Source organism: Thunnus maccoyii, chromosome 1 (genome assembly GCF_910596095.1).
Source record: "Thunnus maccoyii chromosome 1, fThuMac1.1, whole genome shotgun sequence".
Classification (NCBI taxonomy): domain Eukaryota; kingdom Metazoa; phylum Chordata; class Actinopteri; order Scombriformes; family Scombridae; genus Thunnus; species Thunnus maccoyii.
The window spans coordinates 38,433,001-38,456,188 of NC_056533.1; positions in this window are offsets into that span (position 1 = coordinate 38,433,001).

A 23,188-nucleotide genomic window follows, 5' to 3' on the forward strand; every position below is an offset into this window, starting at 1 on the left:
CACTGTTCAGAAGAATTTAAACGCAGGTTGTCTCCAAAGCTCTAAATCAGTGGATGTATCTCAGAGCACAACTTAAAGCATAAAGCTGGTGATTTTTTTTTTTTTTTTTTTGAGAAAACTTGTTAAAGAAAAACTAAAGTTTTCTTGCAGAATGCTATTTGTTAAGGATACCCAATACATAATACACTGTTTTTGGACTATATTACTATGTTATGTGGTATTGTTTATGGTATGTTTGTATGGTTATTACGATATTGTTAACACATAATATAGTAATATAGTCCAAAAACAGTGTATTATGTATTGGGTATCCTTAACAAATCGCATTCTGCAACAAGTTTTCTCAAAAAAGTGCATTTTGCAGATAGGAAGTTTTGCTCTTCGGCCATCAATATTTTGCTTATTGTCAACAAATCTCATGTTTGGATCCAAACCAACAATGAACTGATCTACTAACAAGTATTATGTGTGTATCAAAGCCTGATATATCTTATTCCTCTGTGCTGTAGACCTCCGCTGTTGTCCAAAAACTATTAAAAACACATCAGTGAGCCCCACCGCTGCACTGGGTGAAACATTCCTTCATGTTTTCAGTCTCTGGAGAGCAGTTCTGTGTAAGGCAGACGCCACTGAGCATGTGCAGAACACAGGTCTGTTTACAGCTTCATTAGCTTGTTGTGCTACATATCACAACCTCTTGACTTTCTACTTTAGTGTAAATTTCTTCAGTACAAAGTTGATGTCAAGTGTCCACAAAATACAAGTGGTAAGACCAGTCTCATCATCATCATCATCATCTTCAACCTCAGTTTACTACTTGCAAGAAGAGGTGGAGATGAAGGGTTCAGTCTTCTAAAGGCCCACAGCCAGTCACTACACTACCTCAGTCTCACCAACAGGTGGTGTTTCGTCTCCTCACAGAGAGCAGAGAGAGACAGAGCTCTTTCTCTCTCTCTCTCTCTCTCTCTCTCTCTCTCTCACACACACACACACACACACACACCACGCCATCAACCGCACGTGTGTCCTCTCTGTTTGTCTTTTCCAGGCCTGTCATCTCGGAGGGATGAAGGCTGGAATTTTCCGTCGGGCTGCCAGCAGCAGCAGCATCATCCAGCCTCTCATCTGTCTGTAATGGAGAGCTTTAGAAGGTGAAGCCTGTTATTAAAGGGTCAGGATGGCCTCAGTCTGAGCCTGCGGATGTTCAGAGGAAAGTGGAGCGCGGCGTCGGTGTGTTTAGAGTGATTGGGAGACAAAAATATGATACTCAGTACAAGGTTCTTCAACTGCAAGATGGTGACTGTAACTCAGTCATTTTGCTCAGAAAAATCCAGGAAAAAAGCTGAATGTGATGAATTATTGTGATTTTGACAAACAGCAATGAACTTGAACAACTGAGAGAAAGAGAGAAGAGGAGAGCTTCACTTCAAGTTACAAAAACATGTATTTTTTTCACTTTTTCTAGAGTAGGGCTGGTTGATATACTGAATACATTTGATGAATAATATTTTTTGTTTTTGCATGATGTGTAAATCAAGGAAACTGAGTTATTAAAGGACCAGTATGTAGGATTTTACTGCATCTAGCAGTGACGTTGCATATTGCAACCAAATAGACACCATCCCCTCCTGCCAAACCTGTAGAGGAACCTACGGCGGCTGCAAAACTCGCAAAAAAAAAAACACGAAAGACCCTCTCTAGAGCCAGTGTTTGGTTTGTCTGCTCTGGGCTACTGTAGAAACATGGCGGTGCAGCATGGTGGGCTCCCTGTAGGAGGACCCACTCTCTATGTAGATATAAAGGGCTCATTCGAAGCTAACGAAAACACAACAATTCCTATTTTCATGCTATTATACACTAATTAAAACATACTTATGAATATCATATTCCATTTCTAATCCCCCTAAATCTTACACATGGTTCCTTTAAAACATGCACAATATGGTTCCTTTTAATCAAAAAGTAAGACGTTGATGATAGCTGCTATATTAGCCGTCTGGAGTCCTCACAGTCCCGTAAACTGCAGCAGGTCAACATGTAGTGTAGCTATTTCACATCACAGTTCATCATGACTCAACACGGCTAATGTAGCAGCCGTCGTCACTTCTTACTTTTTGACTGTTGTGACTTCAGGCTCCAGACGGGAAATGACTCTGCACACTGATCTGCACTCTTGGTTTACATTTGCTAAAAGGTTTCGTCTCCGGTTGGGAGAGCTGAAGCGCTGCCAGTCGACTGAACAGCTTCCAGTTTCTACTTTGTTCAATCTGTCTCTACCTGCTGGTGTGGCTAACGCTAGCTAGCAGCAGTCTGCAGATATCTGATGTCTTGTTGAGAAACACAAACAGCAGGATCAGATGAATTAGTGAGGAGACCTTTCTGCCCCTTAAAGGTCGTGGTTGGAATAGAGACATTCAGTACATGTACAGATGAATCTTTTATCAACAGATCTTCAGAGTGAACTGACTGCCCTCAATCACTATTCTCACCGACTGAATCACTGGTTTATAGCTGTGGAGCTTCTTGCTGGTGACAAAGTAGCACCATAAGGTCCATTTGGCAGCTTTTCTGGAGCTTTCACATGTATCACACACACTTCCTCAGCAGATGGAGTTTTCCTAGACGTCATGTAGACATTCAAATGTTCATTTATCTGAGCACTTTAAATACTCCTCTTCCATGTTGAAAGTTGAGATTGAATAATAATAATATTCTAATAACGTTGTTGATACACTTTTCCTTTCAGAACCATCATCAGGTCACAGATACTTTGGTTCATGACCAAATACCTCATGAACCACTTTGATTTTGACATTTAGTTCATCATCCAGTGTAAAGAATCACAATATATGGACCTCAGCATTTACATACAGTTTACAGCACTGTGGAGCTTTCTATCTACCTGTCTGTCTGTCTACCTGTCTGTCTGTCTACTTGTCTGTCTGTCTATCTACCTGTCTACCTGTCTGTCTACCTGTCTGTCTGTCTACATGTCTGTCTGTCTATCTACCTGTCTATCTACCTGTCTACCTGTCTATCTACCTGTCTGTCTGTCTACCTGTGTATCTGTCTACCTGTCAATCTACCCGTCTGTCTGTCTACCTGCCTGTCTGTCTTTCTACCTGTCTATCTCCCTGTCTGTCTGTCTATCTACCTGTCTGTCTGTCTATCTACCTGTCTGTCTACCTGTCTGTCTGTCTTTCTACCTGTCTACCTGTCTATCTACCTGTCTGTCTGTCTATCTACCTGTCTGTCTTTCTGTCTATCTGTCTACCTGTCTGTCTGTCTGTCTACCTGTCTGTCTACTTGTCTGTCTACCTGTCTGTCTGTCTACCTGTCTGTCTGACCTGTCTGTCTACCTGTCTGTCTACCTGTCTGTCTGACCTGTCTGTCTACCTGTGTATCTGCAGTGTCAGAAGTCACAGCTCTGTCATCCTCAGCTCATTATTTAGCATCTGTCTGTCTACCTGTCTGTCTGTCTATCTACCTGTCTACCTGTCTGTCTACCTGTCTGTCTGTCTATCTACCTGTCTGTCTACCTGTCTGTCTGTCTATCTACCTGTCTACCTGTCTGTCTACCTGTCTGTCTGTCTGTCTGTCTGTCTGTCTACCTGTCTGTCTGTCTACCTGTCTGTCTACCTGTCTGTCTACCTGTGTATCTGCAGTGTCAGAAGTCACATCTCTGTCATCCTCAGCTCATTATTTAGCATCTGTTTGTCATTTAGCGTCTGTGGCCTCAGACCACTCAGGTACACAGTGCAGCCGCGCCGTCGTTACAGCCTCGCTGCTGCTGCTGCTGTGGAAGATTGAACTCAACACTAAATTAAAAAAGAAAAAAAAAAAAAACTTTCACCGAATGTGCTCTGTAAGCAGAAAGTGCAGCTGCGTCTGAGCTTTTGAAAGAAGAGTCAAACTGCTGAAAATATGGAAGAGCTGCTGTCAGACACATCACCTCCTACCACCTCCTACCACAGTTTCACTGAAAAAACTTCAGACATTAAAGGTTCAGCTCACTTAATCATAAAAAACATTGTGCACACTTACATCTACTAATATTTAGCCAGATAGTTTCAGTTTAAAGTGCATGGATAGATACCACAAAATGTATTTTTGTCATTTAACATCATCATTTGTTGTTTTTATACGTAAAGACACCTCATCTTGTCGTGTTCCTGGAGTTTATCATCCATATGTTAAACCACTCGGCTTTACACCTTTGTTATTTTAACAAAGTGAAATGTTTCCGTTGTGTGCACAGAAAAAAACTACATCCCCCATCAAAAGAAGTACAAGTGCAGCAGTGCGGGTACTTAAATAAAATCACTGAAGCTGTTACATGTTTATTCATTTACACAACATGACAGGAGCAGTGAGGATGAAGGCTGCATCCATCTGTCACCTCAGTTAACATCAGGCCAGTGAAGTGTTTCCATCAAAGGTCAAACTCTCTAACTCCAACACACGGAGCTACGGGTTGAGTTTTGACAGCCATTACTTCTTTTCACCTTGTTCTGGTATTTAAAAGAAAACATCAGCGATCGGCCCGAGGCTGACGCAGTAATTAAAAACCAACATTTTAAACTTTAAAAAGGCCATCGCTGCTGACAGTTGGACGGGTGACGCATCTCGTTACTGATTGTCCTGAAGGCTGGCTGACTCACTCACAGTTACTGACATGTTTACTTGTCATGTTTGTAGAGTTTAGACCTTTTTATTATTGGTATTCAAATAAAAAATATTGTTATCGTGACATTTTCCATTTATTTCCTTGAGTTTATTGTCCCCCTGTTTCATAATTAAGTTTACATTTAAATATAGTGGATTCCTCATATAGAAATCAGCTTTCAATAAAGTATAGATCACAAGTACATTCTTTCCAATCGACTTTAATCGGTTGTGACGCAGGCTTTGTGGAGAACAAACTTGAACGTAGCTTCTATTCGACCTCCACAGTCTGGATGTGAAAGTGCTGTTTGTAAGGAGTCGCTCGTTGAAGTTTCAGTCATTAAAATTGTGATTTCTGTCATTGTAATCAGAAGAAATTCATCATTTACATACAAATATCAAACACATGATGCTATGCTAGCACCAAGCTAACAGAGATCAGTGGGGTTGTGACTCACCATCGCCCCCGTGTGGGCAGATCATTCCGTCTTTAGCGGTCCTGTGTTGGTCCTTTGTCGGCCACTCAATGAAACTAAAGGGCTGGTATGGTGGAAAACTAGAACACTGATATTTGGGATGGATACGCTGAGTGCATACGTAATTTCTGTAGGCAGCCGGATGATGAGCAAAGCAGGACAGCGGACGTGTTGCTGGTAGCTCAGCAGCTAAAAAGTCTTCACAGTCTTTTCCACATTTATGCTTGTTGAACATGTGTTTTGATAAATTAATCTTACTGGCTTAATACCCGCAAAGGTTTTATTGCAGTTACAGTTACAAGCATAGTTGTTAACGCGATTAAAACCTTCATCTTCACTTCACCACAGCTTCCCTGCTCTGCTGAGCCCCTTCATCACCGCCCTCAGTCAAATCCACAGAGCAGAGGACAGAGAGGAGACCATGAGTTACACCAAAACATATATAAAAGAAAAACAACCTTAAAAATGCCTCCAGTTCTTAACATTTTAGAAGCGGTTCCGGTTTCGGGGGGCGTCCCTAGTTATAATGGATGTTAAAGGTGCTCAAAGGTCCAAAACTTGATGTGAACATATATATGTATATATAAAATAGACCAAGTCCTTGAAGTCAAAAGTCAGGGCTTCAACCTGCTCTGAACACTTTGTTTGCAGAGTTACCTCTACTTCCCCATCTATCTGATGTCAGATTGTTTGCACAAACTGCCGTCCATTCTGTAGCATTTGTTGCTAACATTGTTCCATCGATTGTTCACGTTGTCCACTCTCATATTTCAGATCGGGATTTGAGCTCCAACATAACATTAAAGGATAATTCTGGCAATTTTCTATATTTTTCTTATTGTCAACAAATCTCATGTTTGGAGCTGAACCAATTACAAACTGATCTACTAACAAGTATTGTGTGTCTTATTTTTCTTCTCCGTTGTCCAAAAACACGTCAGTGAGCCACACCGCTGCACTGGGAGACATGTTCCTTCATCATGAAGAGTTCAGTCATGTTAGTTTGTTTAGAAACGGCTCCAAAGACTAACAACAACATCGTGTTTTCAGTCTCCGGAGAGTAGTTCTGTGTAAGGAAGACTCCACTGAGCATGTGCAGAACACAGGTCTGTTTACAGCTTTGCTAGCTTGTTGTGCTACATATCACAATACATGAGATGTATTGACAATAAAAAATATATAATTTGGTGATCCACTAGGTTGGGAAACACTGTTTTAAATTATAACCCTTAATTTAATGGCATATAATAATATATTTTCAACATATAACCGCTTTTGCTGAAACTCCTGGAGACATTTCACATTCCTTTACATACATTATACTATTATTTGCAGGTTTACAAGTAAGTCTACTTCTGTCTATAACCAGGAGATTATTCATGCTTTTGTTTATCCACCTGATTGTTTTGTCAAGGTCATGATACATTTTCTATCACTCCATAGACTTGATTCCCACCTCACATACATATAAAGATCCACCTCTCTTTCCTTTTTCTTTCCTTTCTTGCTCTCTCTCTCTCTCTCTCTCTCTTCACACACACACACTGATTCCAACCACAAGTGTGTGATGAACTGTACGATTAAGGTTAATGGATTTTTACAGCTGTGAGAGTTAGCCTTAATCGTGTCCTAATTAGAGTTCACTCGGTTTTGCTCCTTCAGCGTCTCTCTCGAAAATCAGCCTCTCGCTTCCCCCTGCAGAGTAGCTCTCTCTCTCTCTCTCTCTCTCTCTCTTTCTCTTTCTCTTCTTCCGCACGGAAAGTAGGGCGCCTGGAGTCACGCTGCGGTCAGGCCCTGGCGGGGAGCATATCCCTCCTCCCTGTCAGGACCTGAGTGTCCTGACTGTCTGTTGAGTCACACAGAGAGATTTATTAATACGCCAAGTAACTGAGGGGATCAGAGGTTGCCTAAAGAAACCTGATCAGGATTAGCTTGGTTTACTTTGTCAGAACTACGTGTAAAGCTCCGACACTCCACAAAGCCAAGAAATGTCCAGATGCTTCAGCTACTTTTAGAGCCTTCCTTTAAAGTGGAGCTAAAAATAGTGGCACTAAAATCCAAAGAGTTTATCCTCTGGGGAGAAGGAGTGTGCTCATAGAAACCTGCCATTTACATCCTGAGGTTTCTTTTATGGAAGTGTAAGTTTTAGCCTGATGGTGGAACCATAGAAAAGGTCACTAAACTGATCAGGGTTCATCCTCTGGGGAGCATGAACATCTGCAGTCTGCCTTCGATGTTGTTAAATCCAATTTAAATTGGTGTCAAATGAGGACAAATCCAAAATCATGCTATTTTTTTTTTTAATTGGTGCAATATAACATAAGAAAAAGATATAAGAACATGAGAGATCATCAAAGGGGAAGACAAATGAGTAACAACAAAGAAAAGAGAAAAAGAAACAAGGTAGAGAGAATAATAAATAATAAATAAAGGTAATGATAATAATGATGAAAATGGAAGGTGCAGGCGATTTGAGTCTTGTGTGGTTGTAAATTTACCAAGCAAGGCCCCCGGCCAGCATACGCGGGGGGAGAGAGAGGGGGACCAGAGGGACAAAAGAGATTATAATCTCAACAAGTCTGTTACCTGGATTAGAGAAAAGAAAATAATAATCTCAGTTAGTTTTGTGACAATCCGTCGGATAGACAGAGAAACCAACTTCGCCATCCACAGACTCTGCCTCTAACTTAGCAATAATGTGTTTATACAGGTGACTCCGAACCCTGTCAGACCTGTAATCTAACACTCTAAACCTCCTAAAGGTTGGGTTGAGATCTGCTGACTGTGAAGGCCGCAGAATATTATTCACATCATTTTCATCCTCACCAAACATCTGCAGCTCAACTAAGCTTTTCATCATTTTTTTTTTTGTCCTTTCTTGCGTTTCTCTGTGGGATTTGCTTGTATGAGTGTTCCAAGTCGAATTCAACACACTCTCTTAAAGCTGCTCTGTGAAAGTTATGCTGACATTCAGTGTTTCTCACCCAAACGCTTTGTGTGCATCCTTGTGGTCTAAACAAAAGTGTTGAATGTATTTCCTTCCTCTTAAAACATTTACAAAGCTGAGTTTTGAAAGTATTTTAAATCTTGCATTCTTCACATCCAGCTTACAATCTTCTTCTTCTTTTCTGCTTTTGTTGGTGCACATTTTTAGCTTGATGAATTCCACTACTACGTGTGCGCTTGTGAGGTTTGATCACCAGCTACAAGTGAAAAAGGAGAACGTCACATCGCAGAGATTCAGAGCTTTGTACAACGCTCGTATTATACTGTCCTCCCAAGAAAAACAACATATTCTGTAATTTAACAAGTGTCCCAAAACTCTGTTCATTGTTTAAGTGAGGGTTATGTCTGGAAACTGTAGTAATTATGACGGGAGCAAAGGAGGAAATCAGGTGATGTTAATATAGATAAAAAAGCCCCTGTAGAGAGGAGGTGAGAGTGGATGAATGATTCAACAAAACATCAGCCTTTAAAACAAGTGATTGCTATTCACTTCCAGTTTACAATTACAGTTTTTTTTACAATTCGTTAACAATTTTCATGGTTCAATTCTGAGCACCTTCAAAACTCTTCACACAGTCGACACAACAGCAGCAATTATGGATCAAACTGTGACAGGTTTGCATCATTTTCACACAGAAAGCGTTCAGTGACTACAGCCTTCAAATGTCCTCAATACTTTCTCTCACCCAAACACAAACAAGCAACAAAACATTTGACATGTTTACATCTTCCAAACTCTTCAGGTTATGTTGAAACACTAACATGTATTCATACTGAAATACATCTATATTCAACCAAAAAACTTTGAAAAAGCTTTCCTGCTGCATTTCTATGACTCGTTCCTGTAGATACACTGTAGTACGTTCTATAGAGAGCTACACATCTGACTGTATTTACACTATATACACATTTATACCGTATCAACCATTAAACACTACATATACACAATATACACATTTATACAGTATCAACCATTAAACACTACATATACACAATGTACACATTTATACAGTATCAGCCATTTAACACTACATATACACAATATACACATTTATACAGTATCAACCATTAAACACTACATATACACAATGTACACATTTATACAGTATCAGCCATTAAACACTACATATACACAATATACACATTTATACAGTATCAACCATTAAAACTATATATACACAATATACACATTTATACAGTATCAACCATTAAACACTACATATACACAATATACACATTTATACTGTATCAACCATTAAACACTACATAAACACAATATACACATTTATACACTATCAACCATTAAAACTATATATACACAATATACACATTTATACAGTATCAACCATTAAACACTACATATACACAATATACACATTTATACAGTATCAACCATTAAACACTACATAAACACAATATACACATTTATACAGTATCAACCATTAAAACTATATATACACAATATACACATTTACACAGTATCAACCATTAAACACTACATAAACACAATATACACATTTATACAGTATCAACCATTAAACACTACATATAAACAATATACACATTTATACACTATCAACCATTAAACACTACATATAAACAATATACACATTTATACAGTATCAACCATTAAACACTACATATAAACAATATACACATTTATACACTATCAACCATTATACACTACATATACACAATATACACATTTATACAGTATCAACCATTAAACTTTACATATACACAATATACACATTTATACACTATCAACCATTATACACTACATATACACAATATACACATTTATACAGTATCAACCATTAAACACTACATATACACAATATACACATTTATACAGTATCAACCATTAAACACTACATATACACAATATACACATTTATACAGTATCAACCATTAAACACTACATAAACACAATATACACATTTATACACTATCAACCATTAAAACTATATATACACAATATACACATTTATACAGTATCAACCATTAAACACTACATATACACAATATACACATTTATACAGTATCAACCATTAAACACTACATAAACACAATATACACATTTATACAGTATCAACCATTAAAACTATATATACACAATATACACATTTACACAGTATCAACCATTAAACACTACATAAACACAATATACACATTTATACAGTATCAACCATTAAACACTACATATAAACAATATACACATTTATACAGTATCAACCATTAAACACTACATATAAACAATATACACATTTATACAGTATCAACCATTAAACACTACATATAAACAATATACACATTTATACACTATCAACCATTATACACTACATATACACAATATACACATTTATACACTATCAACCATTAAACTTTACATATACACAATATACACATTTATACACTATCAACCATTATACACTACATATACACAATATACACATTTATACAGTATCAACCATTAAACACTACATATACACAATATACACATTTATACACTATCAACCATTATACACTACATATACACAATATACACATTTATACAGTATCAACCATTAAACACTACATATACACAATATACACATTTATACAGTATCAACCATTAAAACTATATATACACAATATACACATTTATACAGTATCAACCATTAAACACTACATATACACAATATACACATTTATACAGTATCAACCATTAAACACTACATATACACAATATACACATTTATACAGTATCAACCATTATACACTACATATACACAATATACACATTTATACAGTATCAACCATTATACACTACATATACACAATATACACATTTATACAGTATCAACCATTAAACACTACATATACACAATATACACATTTATACACTATCAACCATTATACACTACATATACACAATATACACATTTATACAGTATCAACCATTAAACACTACATATACACAATATACACATTTATACAGTATCAACCATTAAAACTATATATACACAATATACACATTTATACACTATCAACCATTATACACTACATATACACAATATACACATTTATACAGTATCAACCATTAAACACTACATATACACAATATACACATTTATACACTATCAACCATTATACACTACATATACACAATATACACATTTATACACTATCAACCATTAAACACTACATATAAACAATATACACATTTATACACTATCAACCATTAAACACTACATATACACAATATACACATTTATACAGTATCAACCATTAAACACTACATATAAACAATATACACATTTATACACTATCAACCATTAAACACTACATATACACAATATACACATTTATACAGTATCAACCATTAAACACTACATATAAACAATATACACATTTATACACTATCAACCATTAAACACTACATATACACAATATACACATTTATACACTATCAACCATTATACACTACATATACACAATATACACATTTATACAGTATCAACCATTAAACACTACATATACACAATATACACATTTATACAGTATCAACCATTAAAACTATATATACACAATATACACATTTATACAGTATCAACCATTAAAACTATATATACACAATATACACATTTATACACTATCAACCATTAAACACTACATATACACAATATACACATTTATACACTATCAACCATTAAACACTACATATACACAATATACACATTTATACAGTATCAACCATTAAAACTATATATACACAATATACACATTTATACAGTATCAACCATTAAACACTACATAAACACAATATACACATTTATACACTATCAACCATTAAACACTACATATAAACAATATACACATTTATACACTATCAACCATTAAACACTACATATAAACAATATACACATTTATACACTATCAACCATTATACACTACATATACACAATATACACATTTATACACTATCAACCATTATACACTACATATACACAATATACACATTTATACAGTATCAACCATTAAAAACTACATAAACACAATATACACATTTATACAGTATCAACCATTAAACACTACATAAACACAATATACACATTTATACAGTATCAACCATTAAAACTACATATAAACACAATATACACATTTATACACTATCAACCATTAAAAACTACATATCGTCACCTTCCTAAAATAATGGCCCAAGTCATTTTTTGACAAAAATAATTTTTTTGCCTAAATCATCTCCTCATGATGCCACCTCTGGTAAAATCGCCTACATCCTCAGTTGAACAGATCATGCGATTCTACTCCTGTAGTATAATGGCCTATGTTAAGAGTGTGACTAAATCGTCATATCGCGTAGTTATTTAGTCTTTTTATTCAGTCTTTTTAGTCAGCTAAATAGCTAAGTCCATGGAGCTAGCATTTAGCAAAGAGTGGAAAGGCTCCAGAATCTGTAGCTGTTACAAGTGATTACAAGGCTTCCTGTTAACTCTTTTCTGCCTATTAAACAATATTTCATCTACAGTTTTTGTCTAATTTTTTCCACATTACATGATCTAATTAAGAAAGATCTGAATACCATATTGTAATCTAACAGCTAGAAATTATGTGTACAACTAAGAAATTACAAAGGATCCTCTTTACTTTTGTGTTTTTATTTCATGAAAATCTCAGTTGAACATAATATTAGTAATCATAACATCATTTGACCGGTATTATAGTAGCCTGCTGTGCAGTCTGTCTACAGGCAGCTTGTGCACTCCTAGTGGTTCATGCACACCATGATGATTATTTTGTGTTTTCTGAGAGACCTGAAAAAATGACTTGGGCCATTATTTTAGGAAGGTGACGATATACAGAATAAAACAGTGATGTAACTTCACAGACGACCATAAAAAGATCCTCATGTGCTGCCTGTTAGTGTTTTTATCTCAGTGTGTTTGATTAATACATGAGATGTTGTGTTCGTGTCTGCTGGAAGGATTCATGTGTAAAATGAGCTGCTGTGTGCAGCTGTGTGTTGACTGTGTGAAGAGTTTTGACTCAGTATTGACCCCGGCATGCAACTAATAGTAAAACACTTTAAGAGTCAGCAACTAACTAACTGGTTTTTGTACCTAATGCTAACCAGACCTTAACCATAGTGTTGTCATGTCATAAAATATTTTCATGGTCAAACGACATATTTTGTTGTGTAAATTTGGAGAACTTATCAGATCAGGTGTCCCTCTTTGAAAGATTATTTATGCACGTCAGGCTGAGGCGGGTCTTCACAGGTCTGTTTCGGATCTTTGGACCCGTTGAGACCTCCAGGAGTCACTCAGGATGAGACACCTCACTAGCTTCCCACCTGCTAACAAGCCAGTTATCTCCACCAGGAATAAAACCTCCTTATGGACAATAATTTGCACATTCAGGTTAATTTTTGGCGTCTTCCTGCTTCCGTGTTTACTGCCAACAACAGAAACCAAGACAGAGACTGAGAGGAGAGAGAGGGAGTTGGGTGGCAGTAACACTCTTCTTTCCAAACTTCCCTTCTTCATCTTTGCACCACCCTCCTCCTCTTCCTCCTCCTCCTCCTCCTCCTCACACCAGCCCTCCAGTCTTTGCATGTTTGACTGGTGGCAAGCAAAAACCAGCGCCGTGTAATAACATCACAAATGGAATTAATGTTGCAGTAATATCAGAACTCACAGGACTCGGTGCAGTGGAGCGTGAGCGTTTACACCCGTCTGTGTGTGTGTGTGTGTGTGTGTGTGTGTGTGTGTGTGTGTGTGTGTGGTCCTGAATAAGTGACGGGCCGCACTCACAGCAGAGAGAAGCACTGAGAAGTTTCCGTGGATGACTTGACTTTAAAAAGTTTTTTTTTTTTTTCTTCCTCTGATCTGTCTCTTTGAATTAATGATCTGCCTACTTTCTACCGCTCTCTCCTCGCTCTGTGATTTAACTCGGCTCTCGCTCTCCTGTTTCATTTTCCCTCCGCGATGATAACGGCGGTCACTTAGTGCCAGCACGGTTAAAGAAGGACTTTAATCTTTCACTTACGTTAAAGCAACAATCCCATAATAGTAAATATAAAAAAGACCAAAAACAGAATATTATTTGTTTTTTGCAGTTTCTTAATTACAAAGTGTTTCTTGCTTCTCTGTTTACATTAAATACATTTAGTTTTAGACATTACAGGCAGCAGGACATTTAATTTACATAACCATTATGACTGATTAATTAAAAAATGCATAGATTAGTCAATAAAATACAATTAATGATGACTAGTTGCAGCAGCTCTCATTAGCAGTAAAATGTATTTAACAGAAGTTAAAGAAGTGATTCTGATTCTGTTTCTGTCAGAGAATAACTAATTTATTGATTAATTAACAACTGAATGCAGCTGGTCCCGGTGGGTGGTGCTACATTTATTATAGTTCAGCCATCAGAGCAGATGTAGAGCAGAGGTTTAAAGTATCTCAATCTCAAGTATCCACAATCACACATAATATCCAAATTAAAACAGTCGGATCTCCACAGAATTATCTGTGGATACTTACATTCCCCATCACTATGTTTTTTGGTGACCTTCTGGCTTTTCCTCCAACGGCCCACAATGTCCACTTGCATGCAAATGTAATATATACATGCAGGATATTTCCTGACAGTACGTTGCAAAGTAAATAAGGAAACAAAATAAGAGTAAAAACATACATCATGGTTCTTCTCCAGCTGCGTTGAGTCCTAGCCTTGAGCATGATGTTGTGGGAAAATCTTCAGATGGGTCAATAAATCTTCAGGTCACCGACAACTTAGTATTAAACTCAAAACTTATAAGAGAAAGACTCAAAGAAATACACTGGAAGCTGGTAGAGTTCAATGTGAATAGGTTTACTCTGCATAAAGAGCAATACAAAGCAAACCGAGGCCTCGATCCCGGGATAAAGAACCTAATGAAAAATCATAAAACATTAAATTATATACCTCTCATAACCCCTCCTAATGTGGGGCTTATTTGCTGAACCCCACCTCGCTTGATCTTAACGCTTTGGTAATAATCCAGACATGATTCATCTCAGAAAACAACGGTGTCTCAGACTTCTCTAACATTTATCAGTTGTAGTTGGCATCTTCCACATTTCTCACAATACACATGGCCTAGCAGCCTTCACTCATCACACACAGAAGATTAAAATGTGACATTACTGATCCTCCTCTTCTGAATTCCCTTGGGAACTGTCTCTTACTGACGTAAATATTATCTTTTCACTGTTACTGGCCTATTCATGGAAAGGCAGTTTTCCACCACAATAACCTGCCCCCCCCCCCCCCCCCCCCCCCCCCCCGTTCATCCAAAGATAAAAACTCTATTAAAGAGTGATTCCGCTGATGAATAGAAGAGTATGTGGTGGTTGCCATCTAATCGCCAGCATCTCTTTAGCAACAGTGCATGCTGATAGCCACAGCTGTCTCTGAGTGTGGTTAAAATTCTGAGCAAACGTTCTGGAAAGCAGTCGATCTCTAAACCAAGATGTTTTGTTTTTTGTACCTAGAAACTTCGAAGTGATGGACACACTTCACATGATATGTGAAAATGTGATTCAATCACATGGGGGCCAGTTTGGAGAAACGGTTATATTCAATTCATCCTTTGGTGTCAAATAAGTTTGATATATGAAGTTCAGGTTTGTTAGTTTAAGAGAGAATCATTCCTCCAAACTCTGATCCAGTCTGTTATGATTCAGAACAGTCTTTATGTCTTTATGCCACGTTGTTATTATCGCTAATGAGATCTGTGTACGTTCTAACAAAGTGCTATAAATTAAAGAGACACGTCCTTTAGTTAACCCTGATAGTCTCTTAATTAAATACATTATTGGATGAGTAATTGGTTGCCTGTCGCTCAAGATACTTGCAGCCTGTATAGCAGAACGTAATCGTAAAAAAAAAAGGAGCCGGATGGCGATTTGTACGGCCAATTTGTGGAAATATGTGCGCAATATACAGTATACTGTATTTGCAAAAAAACAACAACAAAAAAAGCAGTTTAGAGAAAGTGCAGATCCTGAATCAGTTATGACGTCACTGGTTACTGAGGAGAAAACTCTCTCAGACCAGAGGAGTTAAACTGGAGTCTTGTTGATAAAATCTGTGAGATGTTTTACTGCAGAGAGAACAGGAAGCTGGAAGTCTTAATGAGCGTTTCAGTCCTCGCCCTCGTCCTCCCTCCGTGTGTGTCGGCGGAGTAAAATTACACATTACGGAAACAAATTCAGTAAATCATTGTAGCTGGAGTTAAACTGAAACTGTATAGTGGTGATTGTATCGTGCTATTTACTCAAGTGGTGTTATTAAAGATCTGCATGTCAATGTTCAGTTTGAAAGATGTTACTCTAAATTGTCTTGTTACATTTTGACAAACTGTTTTTTTGCGGCGAGATAGCCTTCAGGGTGGCAGCAAAGAAAAGATAAATTGGTTCAATGGAAACTGTAGAAACTGAAATTTGATTTATGATACAAGTATGGAAGACCAAAGATGACAGAACTGAGAAATGAGAAAAGTATTGTATTATATTGTGGAGGTTGTTGTCTTGGAATCACACCACACAACCTACATTTTCCCGACATAATCAAGTACTTATTTCGGGATCTTTAGAGAAAAAAATATTATTTATAAATATATATTTCAAGGTAAATAAAATTATGTAGTTATCGAGAGAAACTACCTCTCTGGTCCTCCAAACATTCACATCTGATTTTAGTTAAAAAATAAATTGTAATTGTAATAATTGTTAATATTATTATCATCTTTTCATTTAATCATATCATAAAATTCTCACAGTGCTGAAGTCGACATAAATTACTCAGGTTTTATTAATAATGAATCAAAGATTAAGAAAGATTACAGTTAAAATTGACCAAAAACTGTCACAGCATGATCCTGAAACACTAAAAATACTTGATTCCTTTAATCATTTCATTTAAATCAATGATTATTATTTAGTTTAACGGTTGTTACACAGAAACGACCACAAGTGTTTCTAGGTAACAAATCACAGCATTAAAAGTAGAATTTTTACAGTATTACCTTAAAACAAAAGTGAATATTTGGAACATCAGGGAATCTAATAATTACCAATTTTGACTTCCAAGAATTTTCATGTGATTTTGAGGCTGATAGTATTATATAATGTTTTGAAAACATGAACCTGTATTACCTCATTATTATCATGTTATCACCCCATTAACGTCACCATGTTACCAATTTTAATCAAAATATCACACTGATAAATCTTTATTATAGTTAGCAGGTTACTGTATTCTTACCAACGTTTTACTAAATAGTTCTGCTTCATTATTATTTGTAAGATGTGTTTTTGTTTTTAGCTGTTTATTACAAACATGTTTCTCTAATATTAACTACAGTAGATTTAGCCTTTTTTTTAAACCACCTGGTTATTACTCTGGTAATTACCGTGATATTACTTCATTATTACCTCTTTGTTATCGGGATATTTCTCCAGTATTACCTTGTTATTACTGAGCTGGAATGTAACGTGCTACCAAATTATTAAAGTATTAAACTCAGTGAGATTATTGAATGTATTTGTAGTTTTATTGTGATTTTTATTACTTCAGTAAAGAACATCATATATCAACATTATTATAGTGCTCTGCAGTAACCATTTTCTTATTGTTGTTCATCTGTTCTTATGCCTTTAAGACACGTCTTTTTTTTAAATGCTATTTAATAAAATACATTTTACATATAACAAAACTTTGACTCATGACATTTGAGGTCTGAATAAAATGTTGGGTTTTTTTTAGGCACAATTACTGAATAAATTAACACGATGTTTCAGTTTTGTAACAGTTTCTATTCTAAATTTTTTACTTCATCTTCAAACACGCATTTGATCCCGTCTTTGTGTTTTGATGAAGGTACTTGAACCTGTGAGGAAAATGTCTGCTCATGAATATTCGTTGTTGTTTGCGGCTTTGTCTCTTTTGTTCTCTGTGTTTGTGTGATGATGTGACTCGGTGACGTCGTGTCATTCAAGATCAAAGATCGTCTCTGTCCTCGTCCTCCTGGACGTCCAGACAGTTTAATCCTCCACCGCCGCCGCCGGAGGAGGAGGAGGAGGACTGGATCCATTACTGTGCTTCTCCTGAGGATCCTCGTCTCCTGCTGTTGTCTCTGTGTGTGTCACTAAATATTAAATTTAATTCATTATCTCTTCTGTTCAGATCTCATTCTAATGAGCTGCTTTCCCCACAATTAGTGATCATTAACACACAATTAGACATAGGACAAATAAATCAATCAAACTTTATTTGTAAAGCACTTTTCATACAGTTTAGTGCAAATCAAAGTGTTTCAAATTCACTTCAAGCTGATAATAAGTCATGTTGGGCTTTTTACTTGTAAACTGTAATCAATCACTGATTAGATATTACTCATTGTAAAAGTAATTACATCACTCATTAGCCTACTCAGCAGCAAAAGTAACACGTTACTTTATTAATTACTCGTTACTTTACTTTCGTTACTCAGCCGTCTGCTTCTGTATTAGAGAAGTGTTTCTGATCCACCAACCAGCACGTATTTTAGTGAGAAATATTAATTTTTGAAGTGATTTGTCTCTCATTCCCTCGGTCTACTCACATTAAAATAGTGCAGCTATCCAACGGAGGCTGGTAGCGAGTTGAAGTGAAGAAAATCCAAAATGTAAAGTTTGTACCCAAATACAGAAGACTGTCGACATACAGCTCTCACAGGTGGATTGATTTTTTTCATTTATTACTAATTCTTCGTTCTTCAGACCAAATAAGTCTTTGCGGTGCACCGCTGCAGGGTTGAGCGGAGGTTTGTGGGCGTGTTTGTGCTCTAGAACGTAACCGCTGTGAAACAATCAGAAAATAACGTTTTATTGATCTGATTCACCAGCTTCCTCGTTACCACCGCTCCCTCTCTTCATTCACTCTCTAGCTCACTCGACCACAGCTGCTCTCTCTCACTTTTTTCTCTCGTCCGTCTTTTTTAAAATGAGTCGGGAAGCCGACAGAAAAGTCTAACTTTATTTTTGACATTATAAAACTAAGGGAAATGTCCTCCCTTCGTCCTGGTTACATCTTTGCACTCAGGCAATCACAGCCGAGTGACCTCGTCTACTCTCACTGACAGACGGGAGACAAAAGTCCCGAACTCCAACTTTAAATATTTTAATTTAATTAATTTAGTTTTTTAAAGAACCTTGTTCTCAGAGTCAAAATGTTTTGAGTCAGACTGTTTTGTCTGATGGTAAAGTTGAGGTTATGGTTGTATATGATTAGTTGTACAACGACTCTGCTTTTGTGGACTTTTGGCTGCTTACATGTTTGGATTTTTCCACACTTTACTAAAATAAAAAAGGCATTAATCAAAATAAACACAGACAGTTTGGTCTTCTAGGTTATTAGATTTACTTTTAAATATACAAGGAGAATAACAGGTGTAATGAAATGTAATCACCTTGTATGTTCATACCTAGTTTTCTCTGTATTGATAAACTCAGCATATCAAGTTAGAAAAGTTCACACTGTTGTGACATCACACTCAGGGAAAGTTCAGATTAAAGCTGATAAAGCAGCTTTACGCTTCAACAGCTCTTCAATGACGAGATAGTTCTTGCTCTTCGTATCTGCTCTTTAAACACTTCCCACCTTGAAAAGTGACAGTAAACAAATGGTAAATATTAAACTACAGAAGTCGGAGTCCTTCTGCAAACACTGATTTCTGATTTAATTTGAAGATGGACCTGACGGTGTTTGTATCTGCTGAGTGGTCTGAAATCCTGCTGTTAAAAATGCGCTGACGATGAACTTTACTGTTAATTCTGCACCAGTGAAGTGGTGAATTTTTTTAATTTTTCATTTCATACCACATTAATGACTCATTTCACATCATTTTATATGAGCTGTTATATTATTAACATAAAAAGGAGCATTAGGGAAAAGCCTGGCAGGAGAGGAAGGCGATGTCCCTAAACCCACTGACACACTACATCCAACTTCTCTGAATCCCCGGACACGCAGAGAAACATCATAAACAAGCGTCAACAAACACACCTGGTGGTGTCACTGGCTGCAGGCGTTGTACACACGCACACACACACACACACACACACACACACACACACACACACACACACACTCACAGTTTGCTTTCAGATGTGTGATGAAAAGCAGGGATCTGTGAGGTGAGTTTAGTCAGTAATCCTGTTTTGACACTTTAAACCTCCACATGTGGACTCAACGGTGTCATAAACCGCACATCAAAAAGATGTGAAGCCATTGATGCTTTCATCCTACCACACTTTAATTCTCATCTACACAGAAAAGTTATAATCCTAAAGAGTTTCATTATGTCAGAACACATTTTTTGATATTATTTGTGCTCCGCCGTTATTCAGCGCCAGCCGTTCAATGTATGGAGCTTCTGTAATTACCTTTCCGATGTAGGATTCAAACTGTGCACCAGCACACAAGAGATTCACAGGAAACATGCATGTACAGGACGTGCATGTAGCTCAGTATAAAGGCTTGTTCACACCAGATTGTGGTACAGAAAAATCAATCTGCATGTTGTAGCGGTTTGAGCAAATTTAACTCAGTCAAGTTTGAGTTAGACACACTTTCAACCCCACAAAGGATACATGTTTTCAACCATGACCTCAGGTAATGTACCAAACACAGATTACAAGGATCATAAACCACAGAAACACCACTTATAATAAAATAAAATAAACCACCACTTGAATTTTCACAAAATTATATTAGAGCACAATTAGACAAAACAAAATTCTTCGACAAATCAGTCTTTAGTGGTCTTTATGAGATACTTCGTTGTATAAAGCTTGGTGACGTAGTGACCAGATTTCTCTTTACTGTATCCAGATACATTTAATACCTGATATAAAAGAGGCCATGAACAAAAAATTTTAAGATAGAGAAACAAAAAGGATTTTTTCCCCCTCAAATCTGTAAAAGAAACTCTTCAGCTGTTACAGATAACAGGAAAACTTTATACCTTATCTATCTGAATGTAAATGTTCTTACTGACCTCTCATCTCTTGCACAGGTCTGAACAGCGAACCTGGACTCAGCACAGACAACATTTCCTTCATTGTTTATCCGTCAGTCCTCCCTGTCGGTCCCTCTGCGCCGGGGCCCATCAAACAACGTCTCCGGCAGGTATGTTGACTTCCTTTTTTTCCTCGGGGGTTTTCAGTTGTTTTGACAGGAAAGATAAATGATGATGCTCTTCTGACTGAGACAAACCGCAGCACACAAAACTTCAGAATCTGTCGTACACATTTTCAACACACACACACACACACACACACACACACACACACACACACACACACACACACACACACAGTGAAGGTGACAGGATGAAATATGCTCAGGAAGGTTTGGATCACTCAGGTGAACAAACTAAACATCTCCTTCTATTAGTTTATCTTTTCTCCTCTTGCATATTTCATTCTTTAATAATAACTTTCCAAAACAACCATTACAAAGTGCTTCACAAACAAGGACAAGTAAAAGAAAGCAGGAAAACAATCTGATATAAAATCACAGTCAATGGATAAAAGTAACATATAAAATTAACAGATAAAACAAGTAACAGGTCAAATTCTAGAGATATTTCTCAAGTGGAAAAAACACGACTGAGCTAGCGTTTTAACATGGGACTCGCTAATAAAGGTTTGGGACTCGCTAAACAGTGGCTACAGGCTCATGGTCTATAATAAAGATTTCCATTTTGGAGAATTTAAGCTGAAGAAATTTTACTGCCATCCTGCAGCTAAGCAATTAGGCATCAGATGGTTTGCAGGACAAGTACAGCTGAGTATCATCTCTGTAGCAATGAAATCAAATATCATGCTGTTTGATAATGTGGCCCAAAGGGAGTAAATAAAGAGAAAATTTAATTTGTCCTAGAATGGAGCCCTTGCGGTACCCCATACATAGACGATGCTTTAGAGGAGGTAAAGCCATCAACTGACACAACAAGTTTTCTGTTAGAACAGTATGAGGAGAGACACTGGAGGGCAGTCTAGGAGATACCAAGCCATGTTTTCAACCTTCCAATAATAATGCTCTAATGTATATTGGTGATCCATGAGGTGCACAGGAGGAGGATTGGTGAGGATCTCCAATCAGGTCCTCAAGAATCTGGCCTTAGCTCTTTAGAACAAGCGGGGGGCGACCAACCCCTTACCCACGAGAGCAACCAATCTCCTGAAGGCAACAGCATTTGTTGAGGAAGAAGGACAGAAAAGGCCCAAACATCCCTCTACCAAGCCAGAAACAGGACACCTATGCACGGCCCACAATTGGAAGATGCTGGTGGATACTGGCCAACAGTTAGATTGCTTCCACCAACCTCAGGCCAGTTTGGTACTCTGGTCCCCTTTATTAAAGACTGTTTGCATCATAGAGCTCACAGTCCCATTGGAGGACTCGGTTGAGGAAGCCCATAAAAAACTATGCTGGCAGCAGAAGCTTCCGGTGGGGAAGTGGGAAGCAGAGGATTTGTGGCTTCATCTACCATCAGACTGCTGAAGGAACTAGAAATCCATGAACAGGCTCTTCAGCAGTCTATCAGATCAGTCTCAGAGGCAGCTGAAAGAAGCAGCCGGTGGCTATGGCTCAAGTGGAAGGACTCCATGCTGGGCTCCAAGAACGTCAACATAACATCAAGAGATCAGGAAAACAGGATGGGGGTGGTTCGGACACCAGAGTCCACTGCTGAGCCCTCCGGAGACGTAGTAATCAAGGAGATGTACTAATCAATGAAATGTTGAGGATGGAGGGTGACCACTTGAGAACCTCCACCTGTGAACTGTCTGCCAATCCCAACAACAAGACGAGTCTTGTGTAAGTGCAACTACTGGCACAAAGGATAGTTTAACATCACGTCCTGTGTTGTTTTTTTTTATTGCTGCTGCTGCATGGCCACAGCTTAATGCGTCCATTATAATCAACTGCAGCTGCTACACTGA